The sequence below is a fragment of the Anolis carolinensis genome, chromosome 4 (assembly GCF_035594765.1).
Source record: "Anolis carolinensis isolate JA03-04 chromosome 4, rAnoCar3.1.pri, whole genome shotgun sequence".
Lineage (NCBI taxonomy): Eukaryota > Metazoa > Chordata > Lepidosauria > Squamata > Dactyloidae > Anolis > Anolis carolinensis.
Window position 1 is genome coordinate 124390837 of NC_085844.1, and position 20224 is coordinate 124411060.

The 20224-nt window shown below is 40.5% G+C and overlaps 1 protein-coding gene and 1 pseudogene across 5 annotated transcripts in view; one reads left to right on the plus strand and one right to left on the minus strand.

Annotated features, from left to right (window-relative positions):
- Nucleotides 1-20224, minus strand: part of cacna1e (calcium voltage-gated channel subunit alpha1 E) — a 600666-nt gene that overhangs the window by 561731 nt on the left and 18711 nt on the right. The window lies entirely within an intron of this gene.
- Nucleotides 14950-16226, plus strand: LOC134298701 (NFATC2-interacting protein-like; annotated as a pseudogene).

The following is a 20224-nucleotide window of genomic DNA, read 5'->3' on the forward strand; positions in this document are numbered from 1 at the left end:
GTTCTTTGTCTGTGTTTGCTGCACCTCCACATCAACATCAGCCAAAAGATGAATACCCAGGACTGGGATAAAATAGACAGCCTTACCTACAAGAAAATGGAGAAAGACATGGTTCTCCACACCAAGAGACAAAAACAAAAATTTGACAAATGCCGTAAGCAACAGCCAAAGCCAGAACTGGATAAATCACGGACCATTATCAACCTGACAGACAGACAACTCACTGAAGACCAAGTATCCATTCTAGAAAAAGGAGGAAATTTTGCAGTCACCACTACCAGGATCCCAGTAGAAAACATCATTGCCAATGTTGAATCAGCAATTTACCAGCTCCCTGAGGAAGAAGCAGAGGAAGTAAGAATGGAAACAGCAAGGATCCTGAGAAATGCAAAACTCCCCCCCAGCAACATAACGAGAAAAGAAAGACAGGCCATCAAAGATCTCAACTCAGATCCTGAAATCATCATTCTTCCAGCTGACAAGGGGAATGCCACAGTAATCATGGAAACAAAACAATACAAGGAAAAAATCAGACAACTTCTAGATCCCACAATTTACAAGAAACTGAAACAAGACCCCACTAACAAAATCACCAGAAAAACGAACACTCTAATCAAGAACTCCTCCATTAACTTTGACATACGCCAACAGCTGTGCAAATCAGAAGCCCTCCCACCCAGGCTTTACGGACTCCCCAAAATCCACAAGGACTCCATCCCACTCAGACCCATTGTAAGTGCCATTGGATCGCCGACTTACAACCTGGCAAAATTTCCGGCTACACAGCTACAAACCCACATTGGGCTCACTGCACATTATATCAAGGACTCTACACACTTTATAGAAAAGATCAGCAACCTCAATCTAAGCACCAAGGACATCCTGATCAGCTTTGATGTGGTGTCCCTTTTTACCAAAGTCCCAGTAGCTGACACCCTCACACTAATCAAACAAAACTTCCCAGAAGACATCACAGCCCTGTTTCACCATTGCCTCACCACTAGCTACTTTCAGTGGGACACTGGATTCTATGAACAGAAGGATGGAGTGGCCATGGGGAGCCCTCTCAGCCCAGTAGTAGCAAATTTCTATATGGAATACTTTGAAAAACAGGCCCTAGAAACAGCACCAAAAAAGCCAACTGTTTGGTTCAGATACGTAGATGACACCTTCACAATTTGGAGCCATGGAGAGGAAGAACTCAGCAAGTTCCTGGACCATCTTAACAGCATCCACCCAAACATCCAATTCACCATGGAAAAAGAAAAGGAAGGAAAACTGCCATTTCTAGATGTTCTGGTCATCCGCAAACCCAATCAACAATTGGGCCACACAGTTTACAGAAAACCTACACACACAGATAGATACCTTCATAAAAACTCCAACCATCACCCAAGTCAAAAAAGGAGCACAATCAAAGCCCTGACAGGCCGTGCACAAAGAATCTGCGAACCTCACCTCCTCCAAGGTGAACTCAACCACCTAAACTGGGCTCTACAGGCCAATGGATACTCCACCACAGACATCAGAAGAGCTGCAAGGGCAAGAACAAGCCATGAGAGTCAAGACAAAGATCCACCCAGAGGAAAGGTGTTCTTACCATACATCAAGGGAACTACTGACCGCATAGGGAAGCTGATGAAGAAGCACAACCTACAAACTATCTACAGACCCACGAAGAAAATCCAACAAATGCTACGGTCAGCGAAGGACAAGAGGGATCCTCTCTCTTCTGCAGGAGTCTACCGGATACCATGCAGCTGTGGACAAGTCTACATAGGGACCACCAAACGCAGCGCCCAAACAAGAGTCAAAGAACATGAAAGGCACTGCAGACTAATTCAACCAGAGAAATCAGCCATAGCAGAGCATTTGATGAACCAGCCTGGACACAGGATACTATTTGAGAACACAAAAATGCTGGACCATTCCAACAACTATCATGTCAGACTACACAGAGAAGCCATTGAAATCCACAAGCATGTGGACAACTTTAACAGAAAGGAAGAAACCATGAAAATGAACAAAATCTGGCTACCAGTATTACAAAACTCCAAAATCAAAACAGTAGATGGGAACCAACACAATGAAGGCTTGACTGAACAAAGGATGCCCCCAGGCAAGGGACAAAACATCTCCAATGCTAATTAGGGTGATTAACAGAAACATTAATGCTGGCTCCCAGTGACAAAGGACTCTTGCCACACCTTGGACACAGATATATATTCTTTCCTTTCCTTACTTAGTTTATCCATACCTCACAACCTCTGAGGATGCCTGCCATAGATGTGGGCGAAACGTCAGGAGAGAATGCTTCTGGAACATGGCCACACAGCCCGAAAGACATACAACAACCCTGTGATCCCGGCCATGAAAGCCTTCGACAACACTTTTTTTACTTTATTTGTAGATTTCTGTTATACTTGTGACTTTCTGGCTATTCTTGGACTATATTACTTGGAATTTGCATGGAACATTTGGAATTACTGCCTGGTTATCACCTATGGCTAACTCATTTTGGGGATTATACATGTGCGTTCCTTGTTCCTATTTTTTAAATATTTTATGTGTTTTTGCAATAAACTGTTTGCTTATACTCTGTACTCTTGTGTGGTGCTGTGGTCAGGCCTGGATGCAACACCCGGGGGGTTGTCTAGATGCCATCCTGTTAACTACCAGGATGGCATCCGGCCACCCCAAAACTTCCCAAAACAAACCTTAATTTTTTTTAAAAACTTACAAGCTGCCATTAATTGCTCCTCACCCCCCCCCCCCCGCCCCGATCTAATCGAGTATCTAAACCCTGCTTTGTTCTGAAATAATTCTGTTTTACCAGAGGCCTCGTTTGGACACCACCAGTAAAATCAAGACAGTCTCGCTTGAAAGGCCTGTCTGGATGGGCCCTAAGATGAAAAAATGAGAACTGGGACATTTAGGTGTTATGATATAGAGACCTAGACCAGTTGTAGAACTAGCTGCTAATGTCCCATTAATCAGACCACAAGTGCAAATATACTCAAACCTTTATCCCCACGTTCTCTTATATGATCAGTCCCTCCTTCAAGAAACGGCTGAGAAACAACCACTGTTTTGGGATGTGTACCTGTCAAAGTTAGAAGAAACATTCTGCAAATGTATTCTCTGAATATATACGAATTTGTGTCAGATAATAAGGCAATCCTTGAGAAGGTAACTACCATTCCTTGCTTAAGTGTTTAAAAATATCATTTGGGGGTGCACCTGTTTAGAGTTCTTGCAAAGGAAGAAGTACCTCCCTGCCATGGCAGCTACCAAAGCAGTTGGAAACACCATTACCATTTTTTTCTTTCTTCTTTTCTTATTCCCTACTGCTGAAAATAAGTGCCAGAATAATTCAGAAATGTCAAAACATTCCATTAGTTGGATCTGTGAGGCCCTCTGCCCAGGGAACAGCTGTGGATTTGTGCATCAGGCTGAGAAATGAGTGTGGATTGCTGGGAGGCACTGGGAGGAAAGAAAAAATAATTTTGTATGGCTCTGTGATGCCCACCATGGATGAAAGGCCCTCCTCCCACTCCAACTGCCATTGCCCTGGCCTTGGAGGGAAAGAAGAAAAAGCAGTATCTGCCAGACTTAATCCACTCCAACAACTGCCACCCTCTGTTCTTTTTGTTTGTGTATTAATTACCCTAGATATTCATGTAGAAGTTTAGAAATTTTAGTTTTAAAAAACCAACTGAAAAAAACCAGGGGCGACCTATCCACAGATCAATATACCTTAACTTTTATCAAAAAAAGAAAGAAAAAGGAAACATACCTTTCTCTGAATGGCAACAGACAAGAACTTACTCTGTCCCATCTATTTTTTTCATTGCGGTGTTGCTTCTGGCCTCTTTTAATGTCTACATAGGGAAATAGCAGTACATAGGCCTCTGAATTAGTGTTGAGACTTTCTCATTTCCAGGGAAACACTTTCAATATATCCATAGGCCATTCCAAAATCCATAATTTTGACCCCCAAACTTGTCCTCAGATTATAAATGTGGCTGACTTAAACGTGAGTATAAATAGTAGACTGTAAACCTGGGTGTAGGGAACTGTTTTGTTTTTCTTTTACTTGTAAAGCACCAACTCTAGCGATGGTACTAAATACCTAAATACAGTAGAGTCTCACTAATCCAAGCCTCGCTTATCCAAGCCCTTGGATAATCCAAGCCATTTTTGTAGTCAATGTTTTCAATATATCGTGATATTTTGATGCTAAATTCGTAAATACAGTAATTACTACATAGCATTACTGCGTATTGAACTACTTTTTCTGTCAAATTTGTTGTATAACATGATGTTTTGGTGCTTAATTTGTAAAATCATAACCTAATTTGATGTTTAATAGGCTTTTCCTTAATCCCTCCTTATTATCCAAGATATTCGCTTATCCAAGCTTCTGCCGGCCCGTTTAGCTTGGATAAGTGAGACTCTACTGTAATAGCCAAGGAATGTGTGCCAATTATGAGTTGGAAGAGATATTCTCTGTCCCTTGTCTCACACTCCTGCTTTAGCCAACTCACCCATTAAGGGAAAATTAAAAGCTCTATATTGTTTCAGTTCTCTTCCTTTAATTCTAGGTTTTCTGCTTCCTTTTATGTTAAGTTATGATAACTTCTTTTTATTTAACTATTGTTGTTCTTATGCCTACCACTGAGCAATCAAAGAGGTGGGGGAATGCCTCCTGGCAAAATCAAAATACAGTAGAGTCTCACTTATCCAACATAAACGGGCCAGCAGAATGTTGGATAAGCGAATATGTTGGATAATAAGGAGGGATTAAGGAAAAGCCTATTAAACATCAAATTAGGTTATGATTTTACAAATTAAGCACCAAAACATCATGTTATGCAACAAATTTGACAGAAAAAGTAGTTCAATATGCAGTAATGCTAAACAGTAATTACTGTATTTTTGAATTTAGCACCAAAATATCACAATGTATTGAAAACATTGACTACAAAAATGCGTTGGATAATCCAGAACATTGGATAAATGAGTGTTGGATAAGTGAGACTCTACTGTAAGGGATGAGCTTAACCAGCGCACAGGTGTGAGGCTCATGTTACAGGCATATAGTGCCAACAAAGACAATTGTGGACACGAGGTTGGTAAATTGCTACACCTCACCAAGAACTTTATTCTAACAGACAACAAAAAGATATTGATTTAAGTAATCTGGGTGTAATGTATGGTTTGAATGAAATTATGTGAAAGGGGCCAGGCTTAGCACAGCAGGCTAAATAGCTGTGCTGCAGAAAATCCTGCTGATCGAAAGGTAAGCAGTTTGAGTCGGGGTGAGCACCCACCGTCAGCTCATCTGTCCACCTAACAGGTTGAAAGCGGAAATGCAAGTAGATAAAGAGGTACCGCTTTTAGCGGAGAGATAATAAAGACACCCTTAAGGACATTGATCAGGAGGATGTCTAAGGACGACAAAAAACAGCTCCTCGGCATGGAAGATGGAGCAACAGCACCCCTCCCGGTGGCCAGAGTCGAACCAGCCTCCAAGATGCCAGAAATAAGATGGGGAAAATGCCTTTAACCCCGTTTGTGTTGTCTGTCCTTGTTAATTGTATAACAGCATTGAATGTTTGCTGTATGTGTGTTTTGTAAGCCGCTCTGATTCCTCTTCGGGGTGAGAAGGGTGGGATATAAATACTGTAAATAATACATTTAGAGGCTAGAGATGCCATCCTAAGAAATGAAGCCTGGAAAACTACAAAAAGAAAACAATTCATGAACTGTAATTAACAGTTGCTGAACTGCTGACGTCAATGACCAGAGACAAATTATTAACTCTTAGTTGAAAACAACATGTTAACTCTTGGTGGAAAACAACATATTTACATTACCAGAGACAATGAATCTTTTTAAGGAAGCAAACAATACTCCTTAAGAATGACAATCAATTATCACTAAAGGAAAAGTCAACATCTGTCTGGAACTGATGGAGTCAGGATGTCTTAGCTGGAAAACACCTGTCACATTCATTTACAACTTTTTGGAACAACATCAGCAAAAAATATGCTACATAAGAGACCCTTTACTATTCCAAAATTGTGGCAGACACCGGAATCTGGTCCACCTGCCATCTTCTCCAAGGAAGACGGTGTATTCACAGAATGGCAGATTAGCTGGGAATACAATTTGGCCTACTTCGGGGTCTCTTTTTCAGGAGAAGGTAGTAGAGATGGTAAAGTATGCATGAATGTTTATATGTATGTACCCAATGTAGCTATACAGTTTGTGTGTCTACCTTCTTTTTGCTCTGTGATACACTCTGTCTCATTGTGAATGAAATAAAATAGCATTTTAAATGCTTTTTAAAGTTTGAAAACCCTCCCCCATCGTATTATGGTTCAAATCTACTAGATCCTATGGTACCTGGTACCTGAGCAATACCCTCTAACTATCCTAATGGGAAAGACTAGCTTGTCACACTTTTAAAGCTAATTTTAAAGTATTCCATTTTTTCTCTTCCATTTCCCATCCTCGGCATAATTTGATTGCTGCAAATTAACTTTAAAAGTATTGTAATTGCACTCAGTTAATTCAGTCAGAGGAGACGGGGAATTCTTTCACTTTCCAGAAACTTCTGACAAAAACACACTTGCAGTTCTTCCTACCTTGACTGTTCTTCTCTGTGAAACCAGAGAATATGGAACAAGTCTTAATACACCAAGTTGAACATGAGCCAAACATGTGATGCAGCAGCTAAGAAAAACCTATGGAATTTTAGACTGCATCAAAAGGAGCATAGAGTCTAGGTCAGTGGTTCTCAACCTGTGTGTCCCCAGGTGTTTTGGTCTACAACTCCCAGAAATCCCAGCCAGTTTACCAGCTGTTATGATTTCTGGGAGTTGAAGGCCATAACATCTGAGGACCCACAGGTTGAGAACCACAGGTCTAGGTCAAGGGAAGTCATGGTGCCTCTTTATTCTGCTTTGGTCAGACCTCATCTGGAATACTGTGTCCAATTCTGGGTACCACAATTCAAGAGAGATATTGACAAGCTGGAACGTGTCCAGAGGAAGGCGATTAAAATGATCAAAAGTCTGGAAAGGTAGCTGTATGTTGAGCAGCTAAGAGCTGGGTACAAACTGTAATAACCCTCTGTAATTTGTCTTCAACCTGAAGTGCTTGTTCTCTGTCCTAGCTGATCTGGTTTAGCAGAACCTCACCGAGGACTGACCTTCTTATTCACGGTCCTAGCTGAAATCACTTCAGGTGGATTCTTGGGCTACAATATATGATAAACTAGCCCTACAAATACAAAGACAGAAGGATCTCAAAACAGGATAAAACTACAGATTAGTAGGGTGATAAGTACTCACATTGCTTTGAACACTAAGTGCTTTCTAAATGGTAGTGCAGATACATAATTTTTGATTCTGGAAACTTAATGGTCCTGTAGGAGGTGGCAGTGAGAACTGAGTCAGCACTGTATACTACTGTACTTTGTACTAACATTTCTGTTCTCTCTTTCATCATTCATGCTTGATTACTTGTTTTGCACTGATGCTACATTAAGAAAATACACAAAGGCAAAATCGGTTGTCATACGCCAGTTCATCTTCACTTTTGCTACGGAACCCACCAGCTCCCATCCCACAATGTACATCTATTTTTGGTGGGTCTCTGCGGCAAAAGTGAAGGGGAAATGGCGTATGCCATCACAGTGCCAACAATGGGGGAAAGCCGGGCAGCGAATGCTCCCACCCATGGGATAGGTTAAGGGGGAAGCCGGGCAATGAAGGGCATGGGGCAGTGTGTTCCCTGCTCCTCTCGTAAAGCCCCAATAGATTTGCCATGATCTGTGGCATCCTTTACTTAATGTGACAAAGACCCTAATGTGATAAGGTCCCTAATGACTTCCACATCCGGTGCCAGAAAATTGGGATTTTCCTTCTCCTCCCTCTCTTGCTTCAGACCTACACAGTATCAAAATCTGCTTCAGAGATTTTAAAGCCTTACAGAATGGGTTTTTAGAGTTTTTAGAGTGCAATGGTAAGTGATGCTGAAGAAAGGAGTGAAATCATCTATTCAGAGGAAGCAGTGGGATTCAACAGAAGAGAACAATTGGATCCAACATATGTTATTAAATCAATATGCACTTGCAGTGCCAGTATTTCCACATTTTTGCTCATTAAGGTTTCCAGATTCTCTGGATCTTTCTGCAGACAGAGCTGAACTAACTGAACTAACATCTTATCAGCCATCACTAATCTAATACCATCCTGATGTGCTGGATGGCAATGCCCATCACTCCATAGCTAAGGAAAATTAGATTTGTAGTCCAGTACTTTATGTGGACCCTGGACTGACGAAGAATAAAACCCTAGATATTTATGCACCATCACAAGGATGTCAGTCCTAATTTAGGACAAGGATCATTCTATGCTACCTGAATGCAAATTTGAAAGAACTGAGGCGATGTGTATGTGTTGTAGTTCAGCTCATGATTGTGTCTGCTCCTAATGTCAATGAGGATGAGGGTTATGGGATTTCTAGGCCTGTGAGCCAGCATGCGATTTTAAGTCTTGAAACTGAGCAGTCTGTGTCTAGTGAAGGTCACATTCCAGAGAGGGGCCCAGATGCTGCTGAGAAGTCATGCTCTAGGGAAGCAAGGTCAAAGTCTGAAATGAGTTCAGAGGATGAGCTCCCAGGTGGTCAGGATAATGAGCTGGCAGATAGGAGACTTAGTTTCCATAAACTTTGTGCTGCGCAGAAGAATCTCCAAAGGTCAAAGCACTTGTTAAAAGCCGTTATCAGGTAGTCAGGGAAAACAGCATGATTTCATGTATATTTTAAAGAAGCCAGGGAGATTTTCCAGCAGTCTGGTAAACATTGGATTTGAGGCTACATTTCTTACCAAGTTCTAGTCAAGCCTGCTAAGGGAATTCTCATTCCATGTCTGTGCTCATTCATGTTTCATGCTTCCAAGTTTGAAGGATTATTCCTGGATTTTTGTATGGGATTTATGTACCTTGTGTACCCTGGTTCCTTTGTATTCCTGTGCTTTTGAATCTACTCTTATACCTTGAATCTTGTGGACTATTGAATATATTTCGAATTTGACGTTTTTACTATTTTTGCTGAACTGCTTTTTTATATTATCTTCAATAAACTGCTTTACTGATCTGACTTGGACTGGAGTGCAGTGGTTAAGTACAGAGGTGCTTCCTGCCCTGGAGTACAACAGTGTGGCTTTCTCTGCCACAGCTACATTTTCATAAAGAAAAGCTAATCACAGCCTATTACTGCATTTGTTCATTGCATCTGTACTAGAGGACTCAAATACTTAAAAAATTAGGTATAGGTAAAGGTAAAGGTTTCCCCTGACGTTAAGTCCAGTCATGTCCGACTCTGGGGGTTGGTGCTCATCTCCATTTCTAAGCCGAAGAGCCGGCGTTGTCTGTAGACACCTCCAAGGTAATGTGACCAGCATGACTGCATGGAGTGTCGTTACCTTCCCACTGGAGCAGTACCTATTGATCTACTCACATTTGCACGTTTTCAAACTGCTAGATTGGCAGAAGCTGGAGCTAACAGAGGGTGCTCATTCTGCTCCCCGGATTCAAACCTGTGACCTTTCAGTCTGCAAGTTCAACAGCTCAGCTCTTTAACACACTGTGTCACTGGGGGCTCCAAAGTTAGGTATACACATTACAAATAAAGTTGCAGTTTATATAGTATTGCCTGGTAATCACTGCAGTCTTAGGCAGACTTCCCCAATAGAGCTGACTTCAGCATAAGCATCCCTAGGATGGCATTGTAAAACAATAAGCAGTAATGATTTTTTAAAAACAACCCAAATCAATGTATAGAATTTGCTATCTTAGGACAAAAAATACTGATAATGACATGTTACTGTGTGCTCTCTAGTCAGTTCCAAGCCTTGGTGACATTATGGGATATATCTGGCATAAATATCATCATCATCATCAGGGGACAAAGTGGGAAGAGGCAACTTTTGTCCTTGTGTTCTGCTTGAAAGTTTTTCAGAGGCAAGATGTTAGTCTCAAGAACTGGAAAACTATATGTTGTACCAATGTCAGATTATGGAAGTCAAGATCCAAAAGTCGGCTCTTGACTGACTTCCAGGCTTCCACATTTGTGAGCATTTAGAGTGCTTCCAAAGACAGGCCAATTGCTTCGATTTTTCTGAGAATCTAATAATACCATTCTGAAATAAAATGATCTGATAACAGAGAGGAAATATATTCACACACAGCCTTTACTGGCACACAACAACAAAATTGGCATACAACACTGGATATACAGCAAGAGGAAATCACAGATAAAAAGAAAACATACTTAAAATTACTAATCTCAAGGATAAAATTTTCCACAGTCTCACAAAAGAATGCACTGAAGTTTTTCAGAAGACATGGAATTTTATAACACCCTTGCCATTGAGAACAAACGTGAAAAAATGAAATTCCTGTATTTCATCTGTATATTATCATATTTGGAGGAAAAAACAAGAATAATGAAGAGTTTCAACAGAGACCAAGTCACAATAACAAACTCTTTTGGGATGTTCTACATTTTTACATCTCCCATCCAAAAGAGCTGATGAACACATTACATTTTGCAGTCACCAAAACACATTACATCTTGCAGTCACCAAAATTCTCCTCTGGGTGTGATTAATCAAAATGCAAAGATATGTTGCCATGACTCTACGCTCATATGGAATTAATGATGTGGTAGGGGAACAAAGTTGTTTTGTTGCAAGAGTCAGATTATGGAAAGATAGAAAAGTCAGGTCTGCAGGCCTTCACATTTGGAAGCATTAAGAGTGCTTCCAAAGACAGACCAATTGCTTCGATCTTTCTAAGAATCAAAGAATACAGTTCTGAAATAAAATGACCTGATAATAGAGAGGGAATATAGCAGGATCTGCTTGAAAATGTATATGCAGCCAGAATTTTACAGCACTCACCCATGCCAAGATTTCAAGAGTGGTTTGAAATGTCTCAGTGCATAAAATGGTGTAAAGCACACATTTAGGGAGCCCCATTAGTTTCTCGAGGAGCTTGGAATGCAGTGTATTAAATGATTTATTGATTGCAGAAATCTAAATAGGGGAGCCATACAGTAACAGAGAACCAATCCTAGCTTCAAAAACCTTAAGGGCAGCAGGGATATATTGGTTACTAGGGTTGGGCTTCTGAAGCAGAAGTCTTGTAATTCGGAAATTTCCTCAGATATACATCCGAACAGGTTTCCAACGCAGAGACGTGCGTCGGAAGTACCCTTTTGATTTTGAACCATTTGAATCCATTCGCCGGAAGTAACTCGGAAGTCTTCAAAACAACAACAACTCTTTATTGATTAGTCAGTTTTGACCATATCAAAACATGTAAAATATACAAAACGTACACCCTTACCCACACATACAGTAAAATCATGTAAAACAGTAAAACCATGTAAAAACATGGCATCCTGGCCTACTAGCCTACCAACCCACTTCTTGGTAGTTGTGCAAGTACAGAATAAAAATATTAAAATTAAGATTAATTATTCCCTTAAGGTAAGGTTTAAGCGGGGGAAGTCTTCAAAAGTATGACTCAGCTGCCAGTTTATTCTCAACCAAGCCTGCTCCCAGCCAATCAGGGCTTACATTTGAGGGAGGGGGTGGGGTTGCCAGAGCGTTTGGTCGCCATTGGGCTTTAGAAAATGCATTTTCTAAATTCTTTTTTAAAATCCCTAAAATCAGTAAATCATCTAAATGTTCTGAAATTTGGTGTGCTAACAGTGGTGGATGTGTTCTACCACTGTAGCACGTTTCATCAGGATAGCTCAAAAATGAGGAGAGAAGCCCCTGAAGTTTCCCCATTGCCAGTGCTGTTTTCCCTATTGCACATGCGCATCTGCCATTAACGAAATACTTTTGAAGATTCTGAAGTTTCATAAAGTTTTTACCTTCAAAATTCGGAAAGGACTTTAGAAACAAAGCGCCAGTGCCCCCTACCTTTGAAAACAGTTTAGAGCCTTTTTTTTTGGATTGCACATGCCTATAATGGTTACCCTTACTGTAGAAGAAATGATATACTGCTGCAATATTAGTATATGCAGAAGACATTACTGCTTGTTTCTGTGAGAGCCACAACAGGTTATATCTATAGCAAATAGCAAAGTATTGAAAATATTTGACCTGTTCAATTTTGTGGTCCCTGATCTGATAATTTTGCATTTAACATAGCTAATTTCCAGTCTATTAATTTTGCAATAATTGACAAAGCAATGAAGCCTAAGGTAAAATATACAGAAATATGTTGAAAAACGTAGAAGCCGGTGTGCAGCCCTGCTTGACTCCAAGTTTAATACTAATTCTAGAAGTTAGCTGGCCTTCCTCAGAGCATTTAATTTGACAAACAGGATTGGAGTACAGTTGTTTAATTAGAAACAAAAATCTAGGATCGATATTCAAAGACCTCAACTTGTCCCACAACAGGTTTCTTGTTATGGAGTCAGATCAATGAAATGATTTATCCTAATGGAATTCAGCTTGCTCAGGGCCGATGACAAGGGTGTTATAAAATTCCATATTTTCTGAACAACTCTGATGCATTATTTTGTGAGACTGTTGCAAATTTTGTCCTTGAGATTAGTAACTTTTAAGTATGTTTTCTTTTTATCTGTGATTTCCTCTTGTTGTAGGTACCTGTGTTGTATGCCAATGTTGTTGCTGTATGCCAATAAAGGCTGTGTGTGAGCATTTAGCTCAGCCCAAAAAATGTTATGCCAATGTCCTTTTGCTTTGCAGAAGCACACTTGCTGGAGGATTCTGGGATTCATAGTATTTTAAAAAGAAATGCAGGAATTTAGCAGAGCTGTACTTCTTTCTCTCTCTTCTACTGCATAACTATTGAGTTGTAGCCATGCACTGCCCAGACCTGAAATCTGGCAACTCATTAGATTCCAACATGACCTGTAACAGTTAGCCGGTGACACATTATCTCGTTTATACATTGACTGTTCAGGTATCACTCCAGTTCTTTTCTTCCCCACATGTGATAACAAAAAAAACTGTTTTGCCACAATCCAAAGAGCTAACCTTATCATGACATGAAAGCACAATGGAAGAAGTTAGCCACAGCACTAGGAAGTTCCAATATAACTTCTTATAGTGACGCTCACTACTTGTGTTTCTTATGAGTAGCAAATCTCACCCAACTATAGCCTGCTTCCCCAATTTTAAACCAAGGAGCTTGTTTAAACAGGAATAGGTTGGGCTCTGAAAGGAAATGGAGGATGAGCTTCAAAAAAAAAAACTCTTCAGCTGTCACTAAAAAGTCATCAGTGTCGCACTGAGTGAGTGATTCATACCCATGTATGAAAAGTCTCTGAGTCACTGTGCTGGATTTAGTGGGTGGGCTACGTTGACTTAATCATAGAGTGGAGGGAGGAGGGAGAACTATCAGTGTAGAGAGTTCTATTTACATTGAGCAAATATGGTGGCCATCCCACTGGACAATGATCCAGTTTAGGTCCTGCTCTCCACTTTTTTCACTTCAGCCCTACTTTTTTTCAGCTCAAAGCACTGCTGGATCCACAATGCAGCAAGTGGAAGGATAACAGTACTGAGAAACAGAATTCATTCGATTCTAGCCACCTCTTGGAAAGCTCCACATGCTCATCCAAAGATGTTCTTTCATTTCTGTCACTTCAAACCCCTCTCCATATTGCCTCACCCCTTATCAATAAATCTAGAGGTGTGCGAATCCGTTCTGTTTTCATTTTGAATTTTGGGTGCCACCCTCTCCCAGTCTGTTTTCCAGAAGATTCCGGGAGGGGAAAACGGATTCGCAATTCTGAACACCCCTATACTGTGCACTTTTTTTGTTTTACATAACACCAAGAAAAGCTCTAAGTATTATTCACAGTAACTTTAATAAGCAACACAGTTATACACCATATAACCCAGAATATCCAAGCAGAAAATCCCACAATATCTGCTTTCAACTGGGTTATCTGAATTCACACTGCCATATATTCCCATTTAAAGCAGGAAATGTGGGATTTTATTCAGCTGTGTGGAAGGGGCCTTTGATAGTGGTACTCTTGCTTTCTGATAATTCAACGTGCACAAGCTTTGTTTCATGCACACAATTATCTTAAAATATTGTGTAATATTACCTTCAGGGAATATGTATAAGTTACATACAAAACATAAATGAATTTTACGATTATACTTGGGTCCCATTTCATAGCTCATTATATACATGATCCAGCATGTTTTAGGTGGTATGAGCACTTGACTGTGACTCTGGAGACTAGCGTTAAATTTGCCACTTGGCCATGGAAGCTCAATGAATAGCCTTGGGCAAGTCACAGTTCCTTAGCCTCTGAAAAAAAAATAATGTCAATAAAAACCCCATGAGAGTCACCTCAAAGTCTCCATTAGTCAGAAATTATTTGAAAGCAAATGCAAAATCTGAAAATTTCCAAAGCTGTGACACTTCTGATAGCAAGCAATTTAACTGAGGCACATGTATCAAACTCAAGGCTCACAGGCCAAGCCTAACCCACCATGTCATTTTATATGGCCCTTCAGATGCTGGACTACAACTCCTGTATTCATCATCATTAGACATCATGACTAGAGTTGATGGGAGTTGTGATACAGTAAGGTCATCTAGAAGACTGAATATTGTTCTGTTGAGTCATGCTATTGAGGTTTGAATTTAAATACTAGGCTAATGGATACAATGTCTGATTTTAAAATAACTTTAACTCTCCCAAATCTCAGAGCCCCAAGTGCTTTGGGTTGCAGTTTCCATTATCCCCAGTCTGCATGGCAGATAATCAAAAGTAATGGGAGACGTCATTCAATAACATGGAGATGGAGGCTTGCAGATTAATGGCAGGAGGGAAAAAGAAGAGAGTCTGGGGATTTCTTGTCTCCCTGCTTTGACGCCCCTTTCCCCTGACTGTAAATGTCTCCAAGCTCCAGCCGCAACACAGAGCCAGAGATGATCCTGAGGAACTCTTCTTGCAAGTGGCGCCGCCTCTTCACCAATAACGCCGTCACCGCCATCCCTGTTTACTCCAGAAAAGTTCAAAAGAGCCTGCAGCTTCTTTCCAAGTCTCTGAAACTGTCCTATATACCCCAGATCTTCAATGCAGTAGATGATAAGAGACCGTTCCTTCAGAGAAGACGCAGGTGGTGAAAGAAACAAGATGTCAAAATAAGTCACACTCACCTCCACCTCGGCCAAGAAGAGAGTGCCATAGAGACAAAATCCTTAAACAGAGGCTTGAGAGTCTAACCTCCTCTCTCTCAGCTGCCAAGATGAATTTGCAGGATGAAGAAACAGATGCAGATTATAATTACGTGATTCTGACTGATGCTTCTGACTTGTTGTTGCTGAAAGTCTGATGTCGAGCTGACCACAGAGTCAATCCAGATGACAGATCCTCTCCAGAAGGTGATTGAACACTTGGGGCAGATGCTGAAAGTTCCCCCAAACAGAACATTTCTCTTGCTTCATGATCGATAACTTGCAGCTGATGCAACTGCTGGCAGACTAGGCCTGGGTGTGGCTGATATTGTGGACTACATACCCTGTTTCCCCGAAAATAAGACATCCCCAGAAAATAAGACCTAGTAGAGATTTTGCTGAATTGCTAAATATAAGGCCTCCCTGAAAGTAAGACCTAGCAAAGTTTTTGTTTGGAATTATGCCCGCCAAACAGAACACCCAAGCATGCAGGATTGGTAAATGTACATACTATAGATTGCTGTACATGAAAATAATGGTAGTAACAAGAAATTCTTGATAGGATTCACAGTTTGTCTGGTTATGCTGGTTTGTGATGATATCTACTGTACAGTATGTAATAAATGTTCATTTCTTTTGTTCAACAATAAAAGTGAATTCTTCTTCATGGAAAATTAAGACATCCCCTGAAAATAGGACCTAGCATATCTTTGGAAGCAAAATTAATATAAGACACTGTCTTATTTTCGGGGAAACACGGTAGTTGAAACAAATAACAGACAAAGCAGTGACTCTGGAAACATGCAGCTCCGAGTGCAAGGAAAGGACAAAAGCTCCGAGATAGAGATAACTGTTCGGAAGGGAGAGCCATTGCAAGTGCTTATGAATCGCTACCGCCAGGCCCAGGGTCTTGACAGACTCAAGCTTGTCTTCCCTTTTGATGGACAGACGTTAATAGAAACTTGAACTCCTGAAGAATTAGGAATGGAGTCTGGGGACGTCTTCAAAGTGTGAAGCTAGAAGCCACCTCTTCAAAGAGACTGCAGTCTCTGTGATTCCTGCTTTGAAAGACTTCACTGCACCCCAGTAATTCCTCTGGTTTTGATCTTCATCAAATGAATAAGGCTTAAAATGAAATGTTTTGTTTTTTTCTATAAGAACAAAGATGGGACACTTGCTGCACATGGGTAAAGCCTGCTTTGGAAGGCCACGTCACCTGATTTTCAGCTACTCCGGAGATCACTGTGCACTATTACAGACGCAAGTAAGGTCCCATCAGTTCTGGTTGTCTTTGAGGACTTATCTGGGTATTTTTATGTTTCAGGGTGGGGGCTCCCAAAATAGCATTTGTAACCATCCCAAAGCTTGTTGAATTGGGATATGTATGAATTTGTATGTGTGGGGGTGTCAGGGATCCCTAGGTCTGCACTGGATTTCTCCAAGGTCAACATATCTCCCACCTACCTGTTTCAAGACTCAAGGAAAACAGTTATGTAGATTTTATATCATTGTAAACATTTCCATGTCTATTGTTTGTCATCTCACTCTATAGCTATGATTTTGGATCTGTGTGGTTTTAATAATTGATGTACTGATGTTGTTTTTAACTTTTATAGATTTTAAAGTGTGTGATTATTGTATTCTTGTTTCTCTGTATGGCATTTAATTGTTGCCAGTTTGGAATCCGCTCTGAGTCCCCTTCGGGGTGAGAGAGAGCTGGGTATAAATGTAGTAAATAAATTAAAATAAATAAATAAATAACATCTGGGGACCCAAACTGAGTTAAAACAAAAGGCCACCAACCAGTATGCAAAAAAAATTATAGTTGGCCCTCTCTATCCCTAGATTCTCTGTTCATGGATTTATCATTTGAAGATAACCATAAGAGTGATGTGGCTCTTGATGAAAATGTGTCTTACACATCTGAATTAAGGGATACTTAATTTATATAATACAGTGTTCCCTCACTTATCGTGGGGGTTATGTTCCAGGACCACCTGCAATAAGTGAAAATCCACGAAGTAGGGACGCTATATTTATTTTCATATTTATACATTATTTTAGTAGTTATACACTATTTTAAGTCTTTATCAACCAATCGTGTGTTGATAAATCACCTCCTTCTCCTCCCGTTGCCACTTGGGCTCCTTTTCTCTCCCTTTGGCTTCTCCTTCCTCCCTTCCTTAGGCTGTAAATTGTTATTTTTTATTATTTATAATAGTCTTTTAGAGTTTATTGAAAAACCGCAAAACAGAGAATCCGTGAAAAGCGAACCACGAAGTAGTGAGGGAACACTGTATACCCAGACTATTGAACATTCAGAAAGCCAACATGATGTCGCAGCTAAAAGGTTGGACTGGGACTACTGAAGACCAGGGTTTGAATCTCTGCTCTGCCATGCCATGCCATTAGATGACCCTGGGCAAGTAACACTCTCCGCTTAAGAGAACAGAAATGGCAAACTGCTTCTGGATAATAAACCTGACCAATAAAACATTGAGATAGGGTCTCCATCAGTCAGAGCTGATTTGCACAAAATAACAGCAATTGAACTTTTATACATTTTATTGACCATTAAACTTTTATATACATTTGATAATGATAGCATTCCCAACTAAGCGAATGGCTGAGTTGTAGTTTATACTTTCTTATTCCAGTAAACAATAAATAATCTCAATTTCACTGAAGTGATTGCCTTGTGTTCTTTCTTCTCTTGCTCTAATAATATTAGCTTGCCAATACAGTAATGGATTGGATCCAGATTATCAGAAAGGTCATACACACTGTTATGCCATTTACCTTAAAGATCTTGGGGAGGGCTTTTTCTTTTGTCAAAGTACATTTGATGAGAATGCAGAACTTCCCAAAGACTCCGTGGGCCACCTGTCTGCTCTCTTTCCAACAGAAGGCAAAGGGACTTTTATTTAGACAGACCTTCACTCCTAATGTACCATGGGAGAAGAGTCTTTTATCTGTTTGTTTGTTTGTTTTTGTTTGGTTTTTTTTTTTGTTAGAAGTGAATTGGGTCACTTCTGGTGTGAGACAATCGACTGTCTACAACAGTGATTCCCAACCTTTTTTTGACCAGGGCCTACTTGACCAGGGACCACTTTGACCAGGGACCATTCTCCAACATTAGTACCAAAAGGGTTACAGATCAGTTTTTGGTCAACTTTAGAATTGGTTTGGTTATCTGGGGTGCTAATTCAGAAAATTGCATAAGAGAGACCACATCAGCTCTAGTTTCTGATACAGAATATATGCCATCCAGTAGTCGCCATCTGCTCACCCACAGAAAACCATATTTAATAATCTAGAGCTGATGTAGTCTATCCAATGCAATGGTCAGCTCTGCGGAAAGGAGTGGAAATAAAATAAGTAAAATAAATAAATAAAGAGGAAGGAGGTTCGTGGACCAGATTTTCATGTTCGCAGCTTGTATCCTTTTCAATATGATCTAACGTGTTTTTAAACTATTTTTTGTTCAATGTTGATTAAAACTGTAGAATAAAACTTTTGCGGACAACTGGTTTCAAATGTGACTTGTTTAATTCTTTATAAGTCACCTTGGGTCATCTATTGCGAGAAAGACATCATATAGAAGTTAATTAATTACTAAGTAATGTCCTAAATACTCTGAAAAGCCTCTCATTTAATCAGGGAGTTGTAATGTATTTCCATCTGATGTAACAGGTAAATACCTCCTTTTTGATGTTTTCTAACAGAATTAATGTTAACCTAAAAAACAAGTATTGCCACTGGATCTATCAGGAATAAATACCCTGCCTTTTTAAAAACTTAATAAGAGCTTACACATCTGGTATTTATTACTTGGCCTATATTTATACATGCTTAATGGAAGCAAATGTCATTCAAACAAAATTTTGAAATGGCTTTTTGAAAGACTAAAAGTTTATTTGGCACATGCTCTGACATCTAGTTTCATTTCTCTGGAAACACCTTACTTATCGGGTCCTATTCTCCCAATCCAGATGATACATATTTGTAAACATCTTTAGTTTACCAAGTACATTATAGAATTCATCCAATGCTTTTGGGTTTGGAAAGATCGGCCGCTTACAAGAAACGTTGCCCAGGGGACGCCCGACTGAATTCACTCAATCTTCAGGGAGGCTCTTTCCGTGTCCCCCCCCCCCCAAGGTGTGCTTTCCACCTACGTAACCGCGAAGCCAACAGGAAACTGAAAGTTACTTGGGAAGGCCAAGAGCTCGAACACTGTTTCCATCCTAAATACCTTGGTGTCACCTTAGATCGAACACTAACATATAGGAAACACTGCATGAACACCAAGCACAAAGTAGCTGCACACAATAACATCCTGCGGAAACTGACTGGCAGCGCATGGGGTGCAGACCCACAAGTAATAAGAACATCAGCCCTGGCCTTGTCTTTCTCAACTGCTGAGTACGCCTGTCCTGTTTGGCACAAGTCCGCCCATGCAAAGCAGGTGGACATAGCACTGAATGAAACATGCAGAATCATCACGGGATGCTTTAAACCTACACCTGTTGATAAACTCTACAAGTTAGCTGGCATTACCCCTCCTGACGTGCGACGGGAAGTTGCTGCTAATGGTGAGAGAAAAAAGGCCGAACATTGTGAAAGCCACCCACTGCATGACTATCACCCTCCTCCCACCAGACTCAAATCAAGGAAGGGCTTCATGAGAACTTGATGTTCCTCCAGCAGCAGCAAGGGTGTCTCTCTGGGCAGCTAAACCTGGCAATTCTAACTGGATGGCCCCCCCAAGAGGGTCTTCCTCCAGGGGCAAACCAAGAATGGGCAACTTGGAAGTCCCTGAACAGACTCAGAAGCGGAGTGGGCAGATCAAAAGACAACTTGGCAAGGTGGCACTACCTGGAGGAATCCTCCACCTTGTGTGACTGTGGAGCTGAACAAACAACTCAGCATATGTATGCTTGCCCACAATGCCCTGCCTTATG